This window comes from Lynx rufus, unplaced genomic scaffold (genome assembly GCF_022079265.1).
Source record: "Lynx rufus isolate CCGP_SWC_20201006 ecotype Redwood Valley unplaced genomic scaffold, mLynRuf1.p SCAF_7, whole genome shotgun sequence".
Taxonomy (NCBI): Eukaryota; Metazoa; Chordata; class Mammalia; order Carnivora; family Felidae; genus Lynx; species Lynx rufus.
In genome coordinates, this window is record NW_025814889.1 from 125440554 (window position 1) to 125457875 (window position 17322).

The 17322-nt window shown below is 41.3% G+C and overlaps 1 pseudogene; it reads right to left on the reverse strand.

Moving 5' to 3' along the window:
- Positions 1-13443: 13443 nt before the first annotated feature.
- Positions 13444-14653, reverse strand: LOC124502177 (COBW domain-containing protein 3-like; annotated as a pseudogene).
- Positions 14654-17322: the final 2669 nt, after the last annotated feature.

Genomic DNA, 17322 nt, shown 5'->3' on the forward strand with positions numbered 1-17322 from the left:
TTTGCTTTAGCCTCACTCAAGCTCAGATTCATCCTCAGTGCTATTATTTTCAATTTGCCTTTGAGCTTCAGTATCCTTTCTTGCTTCTTTGCTTTGCTGATCTCTACCCACCCTTCAAGAATCCTCTCTCTGGGAAGTCTTCTATGTGCGCTCTCTCTGTTCTCTTCCAGCACTTTGCTCAGGTGCTGTTTGGGCTTGTTGACGGTGTTGATAACATTATTTATCTGTTCACATGAGAACCTCTCACCCTTAGACTCTGAGCCAATTGAGGTCAGGCATGAAGTTAATTCATTCATTTGTTCATCTGCTGATGTGCTCATTGAATCATTGGATCACACACACTGTGCTAGAGATACAAGGGAGAGCTCAGCAGACATAGCCTTTGTTTCAGTCTAGCAAGGGAGACAGAAAACACAGTAACCAAAAAAAAATAAATGCTGTGAAAGAAGCAAACAATCTATTGAGATAAAGAAATGGGAAATACACTATATTATAAATGGGATTGTGAGGGAGCTTCTTGGGGGATGTGAAAATTAAGTTAAGATCTGAAGAAAGAAGAACTAACTTTAGAACAAATCAAACTGACAATCATTCATTGAATGAAGAAATCTAAAGGGGAGATCCTTATGCTTTGCTGTGCTCAATTAAAAATATTGCTGAGAATAAAGTCAGTGGGGATTTCCTAAGGCAGTGTTGGGAAGGCTTCTTGGGTGCTATCTCTGATCTATTGGCAGTGGCTGCTTGGAGCGCAGTTTTGAGGAGGACTGTGGTTGTATCCAGGCTCAGTGGGAAAGAGTGCCATGATCAAGGAAAGAGGTCAATGTGGGTGAAGAGATAATGGTGTCTGGAGTGCAAAACCCTGTTTATTCCTGTCAAATGGACTGACAGGCAGCTGGGACCATTTCTCATGTTTTTACTTCTAACTTTTCCTCTTTGCTCTTTGATTCTTCTCACAGAGTTCAACTTATCTCTTCTTCATCCAATCAGCTTATGATATTGTCATGTTTTAAGATTTCCCCAACTACATATGTATGCAAATCCCCAAGTATATCACATACACGTATGTGAATGTATGTATGTGTCCACATATAAAAAATATGCATATGAATGTGTATACACGTGTATATGTCATGTGCACACTGCACATTCTCATGTATTCCTGATCAATTCCATCTCACTTCATGTAAATATGAACATTCAATAGCACTGCCCCATCTCATACTCAAATTACCGACTCTCGTCCTAGCTGGAGCAAATATTTCACCTGGTCTGTGTATAACTCCTTCAAGCAGACTGGTGAACCCTAAGGAAATAGGATTTAGGTTTACAAGATCTGAATCTAAATCTTAGCTCTTCTTCTAACTAGTAATAACTCCCTCAAGCTTTAAATGTAAAATGTAGGCTTAATAATAATAATAGATATCACACACTCCTCACAGAAATGTCAGAAGATCAAATGAAACTATGCATATGAGTACATTTGAAAAACTTGTGAGGTATTTAGAAATGCAATATTCCACAAGTGTGCTTCAATTACCTATTTCATTCTTTTGGTACCTCTCTGTACCTGGTACTCCCATGTGAAAGAACTTAGAAGTGGGGCTCCTTTGATTTATCTAGTAAATCATGATGCATAAATGGGTATTTATTAAGTGCATTCAGATACAAATAAAAAATGCCTCCATATATGCTTGTTTTCCCGCTTGGTAACAGAAGAAATAAATTTGAACATAGTTTTAAAACTTTTTGATTTGCTGGTTTCCAAAGTAAAATTCTATTAGACTAAAGTTTCTCTCATGCTAGGTCCCTTTTACAGAATCTAATATTTCCATGTAGAGGAGAGATAGGTCGTCTCATTTTAAGGTTACTGTTAATTCAATCCAAAGTAAATATTTTATTCTTTACATTTTTTAGAAGTTTATTTATTTTGAGAGAGAGAGAAAGAGAGAGAGAGAGAGAGAGAGAGAGAGACGGTGCAAGTACAGGAGGGGCAGAGGGTATGGAGGAGAGAGAGAGAATCCTAAGCAGGCTCTGCACTGTCAGTGCAAAGCCCAATGGAGGGCTCAAACTTACGAAACTGTGAGATCATGACCTGAACTGAAACCAAGAGTCAGACGCCCAACTGACTGAGCCACCCAGGTGCCCTAAATACTTTAAAATCAGGTCTTGTTTCCAAAGGAAATAGACCAATGGAGAGAATGTCGCAAACTCCCTAATGGGGAAATGACAGCTGTAGAGAAAGCACATCAACTAATACAAGAGATGCAACATGAGTTTGGCCTCTAGAAACACTAGCAGGGAGTCAATGAGGAGTTCCAAATTCTGACTCCTAAAACCCAATAGCTACATGACTTGGGAAAAGCACACTTCTCTGAGCCTCACAGTGCAGAGTCAGGCTCTTTTCTAGGCACTAAGGAAGCAATAGTGAAAGCAACGGTGAACATTCTGGGAAGGAGCTCAGCACACTGAAACAGGATAAAATCAAAGAGAATTGCATTTGGGGGCGTCTGGATGGCTCAGTTGGTTAAGTGTCTGACTTTGGCTCAGGTCATGATCTCATGGTTCATGGGTTTGAGCCCTGCATTGGGCTCTGCACTGATAGTGGGCAGCCTACTTGGGATTCTCTCTCTCCCTCTCTCTCTGCTGCTACCCCTACTCTCTCTTTTTCTCTCTCAAAATAAATAAATAAGCTTAAAAAAGGGGGGGATTGTATCTGGGTACATCATAGCCAAACAGTAGAAAAGATAAAAAAGAAATCTTAAAATTAGTGAAAAAAAAGGCACATTATGTACATGAGAAAATGTTTCATATGACTGCACACCTGTCATCAGAAACCATGGACGCCAAAAGCCAGTGCAAGAATATTTTTAAAGTGCCAAAAAAAAATCTATCAATCTCAAATTCTATATCCATCAAATATATTCTTCAATAATGTAGGCAGAATAAAGACATTTTCAGATAAAGATAAGCTGAGCAGAGTCATTGTTGCCAGACATGTACTATAAGAAATACAAAACAAAGTGACTCACTGTGAAGGAAAAGTGGCCCCAGAAAGAAAACAAATGGACACACAGATCTTGGTGAATGGATGAAAAGCACCAGAAATGGTAACTCTCTGAAATTCACTGCAGCTTGATAAAGTAATCATTCACACTCAGATTCACATATGAGGAAAATGTGGGAGAGAAAGGTTTAAAGACTTAACCATAAATCATACCTGTAGAGATGGCAGAGCTTGCATTTGAAAAAATCCCTGTTTCTTTATTCCTTTGACTAGAGCAGCCTATATCTCAAAAGTGGTTTTAGAAGGAGAAGTCAAAGATTTAGAAGAAAAGGCACACCTTGTCCTCTCTTCGCTGCGTGTAAATATCACAAAGCAAAGGTAAGGGCAGTGGGGAACAAGGTCTTCTGGAAGAGAGTGGAAGGCTGATAGATGCAGAATATGAGGGGCTATTGCTTTGGAGTGACTTTTTCCCCTTCCATGGTTCCAAGAGACTTTTCTTTAGCTTGGACTTTGGGGTGAGTGTTTGGTGTGGGGCTGATTGCTGGGAAGACTGAGATGGAAACAGTACTGCCTTTGTTGTTGATGAGCACAGGCACTGACCTGGATTAGCTTGCACAAATGTACATAAAAGAGCAGGTGGGCTAGGGGAGCCTACTCTAACAACACTCTGGAGAAACCACTTGTTTTGATCCATGACTCTCTCTAACTCATCACCCACTGTTAGGCAACACAGGCTGTCTGCCCTAGCCACTTCTCCTTGCTGCCATTTACTGGACTGGATTCTGTTAATTCTCTGTGCTAGAATATTACTGTTTCCTTAGCCTGGATCTCTAACATTAAGACTAAACCTTATTTACCTTTAACCTGGCTTCTATCCTTTCCCTTACCTTTACCTGACACTAGCTCTGACCCAACACTCGCTGATTCTCTCAATTTGAATCCTTTTTGGTCTTCGAGGGCCAAATCCTGTCTTACTACCTCCAGGTAGCCTTCCTTGACTTCTCTAGCCCCAGAGCACCTGGGACTCAAAAAATGTGATACCTTCTAGAAAAATTCCCTGCACCAACGCCTTTTTTCCTCTTGTTCTCTGCCTCCTTCCTTGTGATAGCTAAACTGTATTGATAACCTACCACATGCCAGGCACCACACTAAATGATTTTATATGTTATTTTATTTAATCCTCATACCATTTCCATTTCACAAATAAGGAAATCAATGTTCATTGAGAGTCAATCCTTCACCCAAGCATCCTGGTTGTTTACAGAGCTTAGTAGACAATATTCTCTCTTATAACATTTTACTGCATCCCAGATCCTTTGGGTGCAAGTAAATAAAAGAGTCATTTTCAAGAAAAATTCACACATGCACTAACACATAAATCTGCATTCACTTTTTTTTCTCTCTCCACTGTGAGGCCTTAAGGGCCTGGGTCCTGTCTCTGTCAGGTCTTGTGTCTGCTCAGAACAATAACTCCAATAAATATGCTAATTGGCTGAGCTGAGGAAGTTTGGTATTCCCATAGTGAGGCTGATTAAACAAGTAGCCGATCAACAGTTTGAGGTTATTTGCAAAAGTGAAATATACTTAATCAGGCCCGGTGATTGTGGCCAAAACTCTAATGAAGGATGCAAGGTTCAGTGGAGACTTGTACCCTGTGCTCATGTTGCACTCCCCATGCACCTCCTTCCAGTTCTATTACAGAAATGGAGGCAAACCTCTAACTGTTCTAAGCATCCGAGGGAGGGATGTGAAGTAATTTTTCACTCAGTAGATGAGACCGGGACAACCAAAGCTGAAACGAGAATTTTGCAAACACAAAGAAGTTTATTAGTCTGGGCAGAAAGTCAAAATCACTAATTTTTCCTGCAGACACATTTTGTGCCTCATTCTTGCCCTCCTGGGCTGTGGTGCACGCTGACCTCTGCAGTGGGTGAGAGGGTCGTTAGTTTAATTTTGCATGATGGAGATCGTGGCTCCCGGTTCTTTCTGCGCTGGGCATGTTTCAGGGGTATCACAGCCTCATTGCCCCCCAAATGTAGCTGCTGCCCTCCAATTGCCCTCTCCCCATCCAAAAGTGTATATGCGTGGTGGACTGAAGAGCTGTGGCACCTTACAAATTATCCATTCAGACTGTCAAGCATCTTTTGTTTGGAAGGAAAGGAGATGTGACAAATGTAAACACTGGAGAATGGGGCCTGCTACAGAGGACGGACGCCATGTCAAACCTGATAAAAGCTGATGATGCATTCCTTCGCTCTTAGTCAGCTGGCTGCTCTCTCCCTCCAGCTCCCCTCAGCCCCTTTTTTCTCTGCTGTGATATTTTCTTTCATTCAGACCCTGTAGGCATGCTCTGGAAGCAAGGCTCTGATTAGTCTGAAACTGCCTACCTTCTGTTTTTATTTTCGTCCATGTTTCTCGTTTGATGCCAGGCTACAGGGTACAGATACAGATCCCATTAGATGAGGGCCTCTTGTTTCCTAGGACACAAGGCAAAGAGGATTCCTTTCTGTCACCCTGAGTGGAAGGACCATCTGGTTCAAATGCTGATGGAGGCTGTGCCTTCAGTTATTGAGGTCCTGGTTTCATAACGTTTCCGAGGTAGAGGTGCAGGTTGGAAGGCCTGGGGGATGGTCAAAGGAAAGGAATAGCCCGGAGCAAGTTGTGAAAACCAAATCAGCGTTTTACTCCAACTCCATCCCTAAGACATGACTACATCAGCTTCTAGCATGTTGAAAGTGGCACTCAAGTCGGACGTGACTGGCTATGGATGGTGCCTCTTAGAGTGGCCGTCCAGGTGTGGGGTATCTCTTGCCAGCTTTGGCCATGTTAGGACATCTCATTTCTTCTCCATTTGTATAGCTCTTGCCTCAGATAAGCCATAGTATAAAGTAACAGTTAAGAGAACAGGTGTTGGGGTCAGATTATGGCTCAAGTTCCAGATCCATCTTTTTCACTCTTAGTCAAGATTGCATTTGGTTGCAAGCAAGATCAATGTTGACCAGTAAATAACAGGGGAGCTATTCATCTTACACAACCAGAAGTCCAGGGGGAGGCAGGCCAGGGCCATCACAGTGGCTCAGGGATTCCATTGTGGACCAGCTTCTTCCAGCTTCCTGTCCTGCATCCTTAGGGGGTTACTATGGGACAAAAATATAACCCCAACGTTCTCCATGGAATGTGGTTTATTTTCAGGAAAAGATATAATGATGGTGAGATAAACAAGCAAAATCATTCAGTGTCTCTCAGGGTTCCCAGGAGAGAGATTGCTCTCAATTTCAGCTAGAACTACCCTCAGTGTGTTCCAAAGCAGAGGCTCCATGGGGCAAAGACCTCCAAAATCCTCCCCTGGGTCTTGTCAACTAACAAGCACATATGTGTCAACACAGCTGATGTCTTTTGTCCTCTTGTTATGCTCACTTATTTAAGAATGACTCAACTCTGAGCCGACTCTCTAGGCTTGACTTTACAACATTTTTACTATTGCACAGCCATGAACCTGAGCCAATGTGGTGATAGATTGGGGCCAGAAGGGGGGCAGTGGTGGTGGGCTTAGAGAAGAAAGAACCTGTGAGTGAGACACTCTTTCCCAATGGAGAGCGATTGGATGTGGAGGGCTCCATGTTGACTCTGGGTTCTTCACTTGGGGGAGCTGGGAGGATGGTGAGACCATGAATAGGAAAGAGAAAGTCAGCAGGAGGAATGTGTTCAGGATGGAAAACGAGAAGTTCAGTCTGGGACACGGAGAGGTTCTGGGGTTATGCAAAAGCATATCCAAGGGGAGCTACTAAGGCTGCAACTGGAAATCCAGGCCTGGAGTTCAAGAGCGAGGTCAGTAAGGGTAAAATGCAAGAACTATTTAATGATATTAATGGGAGAAGATAGACATTTTAAAGTTTTGGACTGAAATGGTGAGGTATATTCCCATTAGTTATGGGCATCCATCCCATGATGGAATCTACAAGCTGAATAAAATGAAGTCTGCAATTATCTGGTGAATATGATCTTTGTGGAGAGCCTGTTGAGGGGAAAACACAAACCTCTGGTTCCCCATAACTGCAGGAAAATTGGGAAGGGTGGGTATTTCTGAGTTCACAGGAATAAATAATTCATTGTGTTGTGTAAGTTTTGCAGGTTTTTTTTATACATCAGTTAATTTGAGGTTCATAAGAACCCTATGAATAAAGCAAGGGAGAGTTTTTTTTATTCATTGACAACTGAGGAACGAGGGACACAGTCAAAGCCCATGATGTGTACAGACTTGAACAGCTAAGCCCACGATAGATACGAGATCCCATACCAGCTGACCCAGTGTGATTTCTACCCTGGCTCACAGAGGTGCTGGGCCTTCTAGATCCTTCCTCTCAGGCAGTGCCCAAACAGGACTCATCAAAAACACTTCATAATACCACCTCCACTCTTTGATGACTTCATAGTGAACTGAATAAATGATTCTTTTTTTAAGTCTATCTATCTATCTATCTATCTATCTATCTATCATCTATCTATCTATCTATCTATCTATCTATCTATAGAATTCAGGAGGGACAGAGAGGGGGGTGGAGAGAGAGAGAGAGAGAGAGAATCTCAAGCAGGCATGAACCATGAGATCATGACCTGAGCTGAAACCAAGAGTCAGGTGCTTAACTGAGTAAGCCACCCAGGTTCCCCAACATAAATGGTTCTTCAACTTCGGTTCACTTGGCAAACTTGTAAGATGCAGATTTCTGAGATTCACCCTAAAAGATTCCACTCTAATACATGTATTAGTAAGTGTTCTTCAGACAAACAGGATCAATAGATTACATATCCTTATCTATCTATCTATCTATCATCTATATATTATCTATCTATTTATTATCTATCGATCATCTATCTATCATATAGAGAGGGAAAGAGATATATTGGCAGATATAGATATAGATACAAATACATTATGAGAAGTTGGCTCACATGATTATGGAGGCCAAGAAGTCCCAAAATTACAAGCTGGAGACCTGGGAAGCTGGTGGTATAGTTTCATTCGTAGACCAATAGCCTGAGACCCAGTAGTGCCCATGGTGTAAGCCCTAGTCTGAGGCTTGGAGGAAACTGATGTTCCAGCTCAGAGAGATGCTCCAGTCAGACAGAAAAAGAGAATTCCCCCTTCCTCTGCCTTTTTGTTCTATTCAGTTCCTCAGTGGATTGGTTGATGCCCACACACACTGAGGAGGGTGCTGACTCAAATGTTAATCTCTTCTAGAAACACGCTTACAGAGACACTCAGAAATAATGCTTAAGCAGATATGTAGACATCCCATGACCCACTCAAATTAATATGCAATGTTAACCATTGCAGTATGTCTGTCTATAGTCCAGGATTCTGCATTTTTGCAAGCATCCCAAGTGAGTAGGATGTGGATGGTTCACCCTCTGTATTTTGAGAATCACTGAAACAAGGGGGAATATAGGTGTGGGAAAGATGTCTCAGCCTTTGTTCTTTTCTCACCACCCCCCCCCCCATTCTCTAGATGAGGAAGAGTTGCTTATCTGATTAGCCAGATTCTGGGACATGGACTAGGCTATATTTACTGATGGACACGATCACTATTTCTTAAAATGTTAAGTAGTTGTCTTTCTTATCCTCTTTTCTACTTCTTGCTGCTGCTTTGATAGGAGGGACATCACTAAGATGAGCCAAGATCTCTCAATGCCTGACTACTTTCTCCTGTCTTTTGCTTTCTTTGTATGCTCTCTTGAATGTTGTCATGAAAACTCTGGTCCACTGGATCATATGGCCCAGCCAGAAGGTGATAATACCTAAGAATTGTAGTTGGGAGGAGGGGTCTTTGTAGGCAATTAGACTAGTTTGTAAGCTTCCCTCAGTCTTAACTGAGTGTTACATTGGATATATTAGGTATTGGTCTCAATAAACTTTTTTTTTACCTTCGATACATTTGGTTTTGCTTCCTTTTTTTTAAGCTTAAAAATTTTTTATTTTATTTTTAATGTTTATTTTTGGGAGGGGGGAGAGGGAGACAGAGAGAGTGCAAGTGGGATAGGGGCCAAAAGAGGGAGACAGGATCCAAAGCAGGCTCCGTGCAAAGCCCAACGCAGGGCTTGAACTCACAACCCTGAGATCATGACCTGAGCCAAAATCAAAAGTTGACTGCTTAACTGACTAAGCCACCCAGGTGCCCCAGTTTTGTTTTCTAGCTTCTTCAGGATTACTAGCTAACATTTACTAAGTGCATACTATGTGCCAAACAGTGAGTGTTTTGCATAAAGTAAATCATTTTATAATGACCCTGTGATAAAGTACTATTATTATCCCATTTTTCCCCCCAGATGAAAAAAAAAAATTGCCCAAGGTTTTCTCACTTGTGAGTGAGCAAGATTTGAATCTAGGGCATCTGCCTTTAATTGTACACACCCTGTCATTCCTATTCTCCTCTCACCCACTATAGTTTCCCATATTAGGAACTGCCTGGAGGAAGGTATGGGTAATAAAGGTCAAATGTTGGAATTCTAGGGACCCCTGCACATATACCATCTTGGTATGATAGAGACCAACTCAAAAGCAAAAAGACACAAGAATACAAAGCCATTATTTGTCTGATTAGAATCAAAGCTCTATTTTGAATTGCATCAACTAGACAGATTTTTTTTTCAATAGCTTGATGGACTCTTCTGAATGGGCACTTAACTCTGGCCCCTCTTAGCAGCTGTTGAAATTTCTATAACCTCAATGGTTCTGGGATCAACAGACGATGAAACTTTTTAGCAGATCCATTTTCTCTGAGCCAGTTGACAAGTACAGGGGTAGTATTCCCTATCTTAGAACAAACTATTAATCAGAAAGAAAGACAACAACCATAAATCGACAGGAATTGGGTACTATCGTCCCCGAATGACTTTGCCCTGCCAAAAGTGTTCTTGGCTTTATAACGTTGGTCGACACTGGCCCTAGCCCAGCGGTTTTCAGTTTTTCTTTATGGAGTCGAATAGACTAAACTCAGCACTTTCTCAGTCTCTCAAATAAGTGCACTGACATCATTTGGAAATTATAAGAATCCACATATCAGGCCAAATTCCACCCTGGGTTCAACATCCGCTCCCCACCCCTCCTCCCCTCCCCTGAAATCAACCCCCAAGAGTATGGTTAAGTGAGGGTAGAACTTGGCCGGAAGCTTGTTATTTTTGCAGTTTTAATTACACATACCTCATCCATTTGACCAAATTAGGAGAGAAGGTTCATGGAGGGAAGCTTCGCCTATTGGCTTGCTTTAATGTCTGGTTCCTCAAGTACCTAACTTGGGAATTTCAGGAAAATAGTCAAGAATTGACATTTTACATTTTTACAGCTGGGAAGAACTTGGATCATTAGTATATAATCCAAACCCCATGGTTTTGTAGACCAAAACAAAAACAAAACAAAACAAAACAAAACAAAACAAAACAAAACAAAAACAAAAAAGCCCCTGAGATTTAGAAAGGAAAAGTGCTCAAGATCATATGAAAGGTATGGTGACCCAGGCAGAAAGAAAGAAAGAAAGAAAGATAGATAGATAGATCCAGGACTCTGCCTCCCTTGTTTAGTGTTCTTTCGAAACACTCAACTAGAAAGGATGATTTATCACAGAAGTTTGCTCCTGCTGTATTTAGTAGTTGAAAGGACCTAGATTTTAGAGCCAGGGAAGAGTAGGAGTGAATCCAAGTTCAAGTACTTCCTAGCCATTTGCGCCTAGTTTCTTAACTTCCATGGGTCTTAGTTTTCCTATTTATCAAACGGAGAGGACTAAGACCTACTTCCTAAGGATTTGTGACAATTAAGTGAAATGGTATTCACCAGGCAAGTGAAACACAGTAGCTGTTTGGTCTCCTTCTCCATAGAGCTTCTGAGTTATAAATGATAGAAACTCAAACTGGCTTGAGCATAACAGGGAATTTGTTAGGCCACCTGTGTGACTCTGAGTAGATTTTGGTTCAAGGGAGGCTGGTTCTATAGGCCTAAATGTTAATATTAGAAATTATAGTTTTCTTCTGCATAAGTGACACTCTCAGGCCAGCTCATGTTGGTGTGACAAAATGGATGTCAGCAGCTCCAGGTTCATATCTTACAAAGTTCCAATCCAGAAAAGAGAAAACTTTTATTTCCCAGTATTTTTTACTAAAGATCCCAGAATTAAGTCACGCTGGCCTAACTCTGATAAAATATAGAACGGAGCGAGTCAGGTATTGAACAATTTACTGTGCCATATGCCGTATAGATAGATCAGAAGGTCAGGTTGAGGTCATATGCTCAGTCCTGGAGCTTGGGGGTCATGGTGATGGAGAATGGAGTGAAGCTCCAGGAACACGTAGATTGAGAGGGGGCAGGGCTACTTTTCCATGAAACAATCCAAAGGCTCTTGAGAGGATGAAGGTGAATGGGCACCAGAGAAGCAAAAACAAGTTTCACTTCCCTTCTTTTTCCTCCTTGTTCCACTTTTGTCAACACTCACGAGGATGTTTGTTCTCTCAAAATTGTTATACAACTTGTCTATGCAAGAAGGAAATAGATAGTACTGAACTTAGTGCCTCTTGGGCCGAGTAATTAGACTTTTATGGTTACAAAAGAAAGAATTGGTCACAGGAAGTATTCTTTTCTGCTAGCGATGCTTTATCTTTCTTTATAAAATCAAAAAAGCAAATTATATTAAAATGGGAAAATAGTGCTTGCAAGTAGGGCTAAAAAATGCCATCTATCATTAAACATGAGTTGTCACACTCCGTGGAACTATGTCCTATTTAGATGTAATATTGTTTATTGAAACAAAAGTTATTTATTAAACATTTACTGTGTGCTAGGCACTGTGATTGAGTTAAGTACTGAGGACACAGCAAGTACGTTAAAAATAGTTTTGAAAGTAATATACCTTAAGATTCAGTAAATGCAAAAGTATTTATTAAGGCCCAGCCATGTGTTGACCATCTTTCTAGGCAGTACAGGAAGTGAAAAATTAAAAGCTAGGAGAGCATGGTGATAAAGTACACAAGGCTTTGAAGAGAGATGACTGTGTGCTCAACATTTGGCTTCATCACAGATCCACTGCATGACCTTGGGGAACCTGTCATTGAATTCAAGTTCTATAAAATGAGCATAAGAGTTGCATTTGTTTTTCAAGGTAATTGTGAAGATTAAAAGTCATAATGTATTTCAAGTGTGGCACATAGCACAAAGTAGGTTACAAAATAGTAAGATGTGGAAATTTTTGCATCGACTTCCTACCATCCACCTTGAAGTCCCAACATGCACATACGCGCATGTGCACACCCCCACACCTATGCACACGCGTGCACGTGTGTGTGCAAGCACACACATACTCATGGAGCCACTGATGTAATAGACGCAAGGGCTAAATATATATGCTGTGATCACCGTGGGCCAGAACCTGAAAATATTTTGCAACCTCTAGCTGTTTAGGCTGCCTTGCTACCTAGAAGGCAAGGCTGCAGCTTGCCACCATGCCACACGTGTCCACACACATGCGAAATGTGAATTGTTGGTGGTCCCTAAGAAACCAACCATGCGAAACATTTGGGTCCCTGTGTGGTTCATAACTGTGATTCTCACACAGAAATTAGTCTGTTTGTAGTGAGGCCAACCCAACTGCTAACTGTGTGACAGAGAAAGTGAGAAGGGAGCTTTGAAATAGCATGGTCACTATGGACTAATGGGTACACTGGATTTATCCTCCCATGTTAAACAACTAGAGACCAGACAAAGCTGTGAAACACTGGTAGTACATGACACTGGGTAGCTGGCAACTCAAGACAGTGATCCCTGAGAGAAGAGAAATCAATGCTTCCCAGGTTACTGCCTGGAGAAAAGTTCCAGGAGGTGTTACACAGAGGAGGCAGAACAGAAACAGAGCCCAGGAACCTCCTTAGTTGAGGATGGAGCTCAGGGAGGCCAACACAGGTGGAATTCTGAACTGAACCCTGCATAGTTTGGATCTGATCTTTCTTTTCCTCCTTTTTCTAGTTTCCTAAGATGGTAGCTTAGATCATTGATTTTAGATCTTTCTTCTTTCCTAATGCATGTATTCAGTACTATGAACATTTTTCTAAGCACTACTTTCTTTGCATCTGACAAATTTTGATACATTGTATTTTTATTTAGTTCAAAATATTTTTAAATTCTCTTGAGATTTCTTTTCTGACCTATGTGTTATGTATGTATGTATGTATGTATGTATGTATGTATTTTCCAGAGGACATTATGTTTTGTTGTATGAATGTCAAATATTTTACAGTACTTATTTACCATATTTTATGTATTCCATAAAATAAGCACTATTTGAAAATATACTAGAATTAATAACAGAAGTAATGCAAAGAATAGATGCTTGAAACACATGCAGTAGGAAATTATTCCCAATTTTATCATCCAATCTTTTTGATAAGGAATGTTTCTAGTGCTATGGACCAACTTGATCTTCTTTGAAATGTGTTGTCCACTTTTATGTTTCAGTCACAGTAGCTATAAATAGTTATTTAAGGGTATCCTTGTCTAAATTCCCATCAATAAGAACCAATCAATTTGTACTCTCAGTGTCACTGTCCCCGTTCACCGGAGTCTCCTCCAAATCAGAGAGCTCATGGACATTTTAGACGATCCCTGGTTTTGGTTTGTGTTTGATCAATATCAGTCCTTCCAGTCATATGACCTCCATCTTTGCTTCTCACACTCTTCTCCCACAGAAGATTCTGAACAAATACATTTAGACTTTCTTCCTTTGCATTTCCTCATACTTAAATGTGACCATAACAATGCTCTGATCAGGGTGAGACTGTGTTATTGGCACATAGTGGAGTTTTTTTCTGCAAGCTTACTCCACAGAGACTGAAGGCATGAAGATCTAATACATTAGAGAGATCAAGTCTTGATCTTTGTGTTTCTAAAATTCTTCCCATTCCGTTTATGGATGTAATGGTTGTTCTTAATTTGCTTAAATCCTCTTGTGAAACCAAGTCTGTTCCTTTAATGATAACGATATCTGCTAAAGCAGCTTGCCTAGAAGTCTCATTGATAAGGCCATCAGGTTTTTCTTCTGCTAAATGTTTTAATCCATATTTTGAATCCAAAAGTGTTATGATCTCAGCAAGATAAGTATCAATCCGTAATTCAGCATCAACCCCAAACATAAAAGCCACAGCACCAGGATCTGCTAATCCAGTGGTCTCTAATGGTATGTAATCAAAATTTCCCTTCTTCTGCATCAAATTCTCATTAGCTGTAAGGCCACCGTCCTTTACTGAACGGCAGAACCAACCGTTTCTAAGTCCTAACATTTCTTGGTAGGACTTTCCACCTTGGCTGACAGCTAAGGATTTATCCACTGCACTTCCTTTGTCAAGTTTATTTAAAATAACTATTAATCTTTTACTATGTTACTCTGTCTAAATATAGTTCAGAAGTATTGTCTTCCTAGCACCTAAATACCCGGTGATAATTGTGACTGGGATCTTAGCACCAGGACTAGACTTTTCCTTCATCTCAATGGGGACCAAATCAAGACAGCCCTCCTCTGCCTCCTCCTCCTCCTCATCCACAGGTCCAATAGCCTATAATGTCCTGGCCAACTGCACAGCATGCCTGTCCCTCATCTGAAGAGCTGGGACCCCCATGTGTTATTTAGAAGTGTATTGCTTAATCTCCAGGTATTTTGGGATTTTTCTAGCTATCTATTTGTTACTGATTTCTAGTTTAATTCCACTGTGGTCTGAGGGCAGATATTGTATGATTTCTATTTCACTACATTTGTTAACGTGTGTTTTATGGCTCAGAGTGTGGTCTATTTTGGTGAATGTTCCATGTGAGCTTGAGGATTAACTGATGGCACTGTTGAGTTCAACTGTATCTTTACTGATTTTCTGCCTGCTGGAATCTATTTTTTATAGAAGGGTGTTGAAGTCTGAATTGTAATAGTAGATTCTTCTATTTTTCTTTGCAACCGTATCAATTTTTGCCTCATGTGTTGTTAGGTGCATACACATTAAGGATTGTTATCTCTTCCTAGAGAACTGGCCCTTTATCATTATATAATTCCTTTCTTTATCCTTGATAATCAAGCGAAAGAAGAGAAGACAATGGATAAAGATAAGACTGTTACTCTGGAGTTCCATCATGAAAAATAACATGCTTTCTCACCAAAAACCAAGGTTTCTTAGAAACTATCACAGAAACTCTGTGTTGCACTGATGACACTTGTGCCCATGGCTGAGAACCTTTGAGCTAAAGCACTAGCTAGAAAATGGCAGATCCCTGCCGCCCCCTCAATGATTCAATTACTCAGAAGACTCTGTTTTGAGGAAAAATTTATTGAGTGCTATAACTCTCTCAGAGGAGTAACCTTCAAACAGCACATTCTGGGCTACCTGAGGGAAGATGATGGTCAGGGGCATTGCTTTGAGATGATGGATGAAGGGAAGGGAACTAACATAAGTTGAAGGCCTGTGGTGAATCAGACACTATAACAGGTGCTTTGACATGTATTTCCATCCAATAATATAGCAATATTTATTAAATACTTACCATTTTCCAGTTATCTCTTTTGACCTTCAAAACATGCCAATGAATTGGGTCGACAAGTATAGAATATTGGTTAAAACCATAGGCCAAAGTGCCTGTATTTTGATTCTGGCTCTACTCCTGGTGTGTTACCTTGGGTGAATTACTTACCATCATGTGATTCAGTGTCTTCATCTGTGAAATGAAGACAGTAGGAGCTTCCTCCTCATAGCTTCTTTGCGGGAGGGCAGATACAAAGAGCTCTGTCATCATAGGCTAATACTGCCATTATTAGCCATATTATAAGTCAGGAAACTCAAGCTTGAAGAGCTGTGTCTGGGGTCACACACCCAGGACTTTGTCACCTTGGGGTGGAGCGGTACACAGTGAAAGAAAATTTGACTTGGATGAGTAGATGCAGTGGGGAGTGCATTGAAGTGTGAGACAAGGAGATCTTCTCTAGAAGACAGCCTAGCAAGGGAGCTTAGATATTGTAAACAAGTGTGGTGGAGATGGAGTTTCCCCAAAATGAATATTTTTCCAAATTCATTTGCCTACAGAGGCATCTCTACAGATTGCTTTTTACAGACAAACATGCAGAATGGGTTCTCCTGTGAAGATATATGGGGAAGACCTCCCCCACCCCAGTCCCACCCCAAGCATACATGATGCATCATGAGCTATTTTGGTTCAGGTTAGGAGGATAACCTGGTGAAACCCAAGGCCATTTGGTGGAAAGAGCTTTCTTTTTTTGCTTTCTTTACAGAGCTAGTCTTTGTAAACAGAGTTTCCCAGACAGGAAGAGGAAACTGGGTTCCAGTAAAAACAAGTCACTTGAGGAGAGACAGGAAGGAAGTTGTGTGAGTGTTTGGGGCTACTCACTTTGGTTCTGGATGGTCTTTTAGTCCCTTCCCAGTGGCCAAGGAATTTAATTAACACTGGAATAAAGCTGAGAAGGACTCTATGAGCTTCTAGAACCCCACCATTGATGCCTTGGGAGAGACATCCCATTGTGCCTAAAGCTTCCCATGCTTGCTATTCATACCAGCTGGGGGATTTAAAACCCTTTCTGACATCTGAATTTTATATTATGTTTAATTTCTTCAAAGTCTTCTGTGACTGTTGTCTGTAGGATTCATAATAGTCATGCTGATGTGGGCAGGACAAAGGGATTATCCCCATTTTGCAGATGAGAAAACAGTCTCTAGGAGAACACATTTCCTTCCTGAGGTCACATAGTTGGTGAGTGGCAGCGCTCAGGCTGAACTCAGAGGCTCATAAGGAGCCTGCTGAATGGCGGGGGGCTGGGCGGGGACAGGTGTTGGTACCAGTGCAGCTACGGGGAGTGAGGCTGGACTCAGAGGTGTGAACATAGCGGCTCAGTTTTCTGTACCTTTGCATCCTGCTGCCAGCCCTGTGCCATCTTGTCACAGGGGGTCTCAGATATTTATTAAAATGTGTTAAAAGGAAACCAACAGAAGTCAGGGCTGGCTTGGCGCCAGGGGAGGGCTAAGCAGGAGTCCTGGCTGGGGAGAGTCCAGGGCACTGACGTGGGGGTCTGGTGCACTGCACGGTTTTAATGAAAGACTGCTGGAGGCATGTGCTTGTAAACTGTACAGCACAACAGCAATACAATATGTGGCTCTGCCCTGTTTCAGTCAGAAAGGAAGATCCTGGGACCAGGAAGCAGAACGAGATGCCTTTTTCTGTCTCCATGTTGCCCTGCTGTGTTGTCAAACAGTGACCCTCCCGCATCCCTCTGTATCTTTATACCTGCCCCATCCTC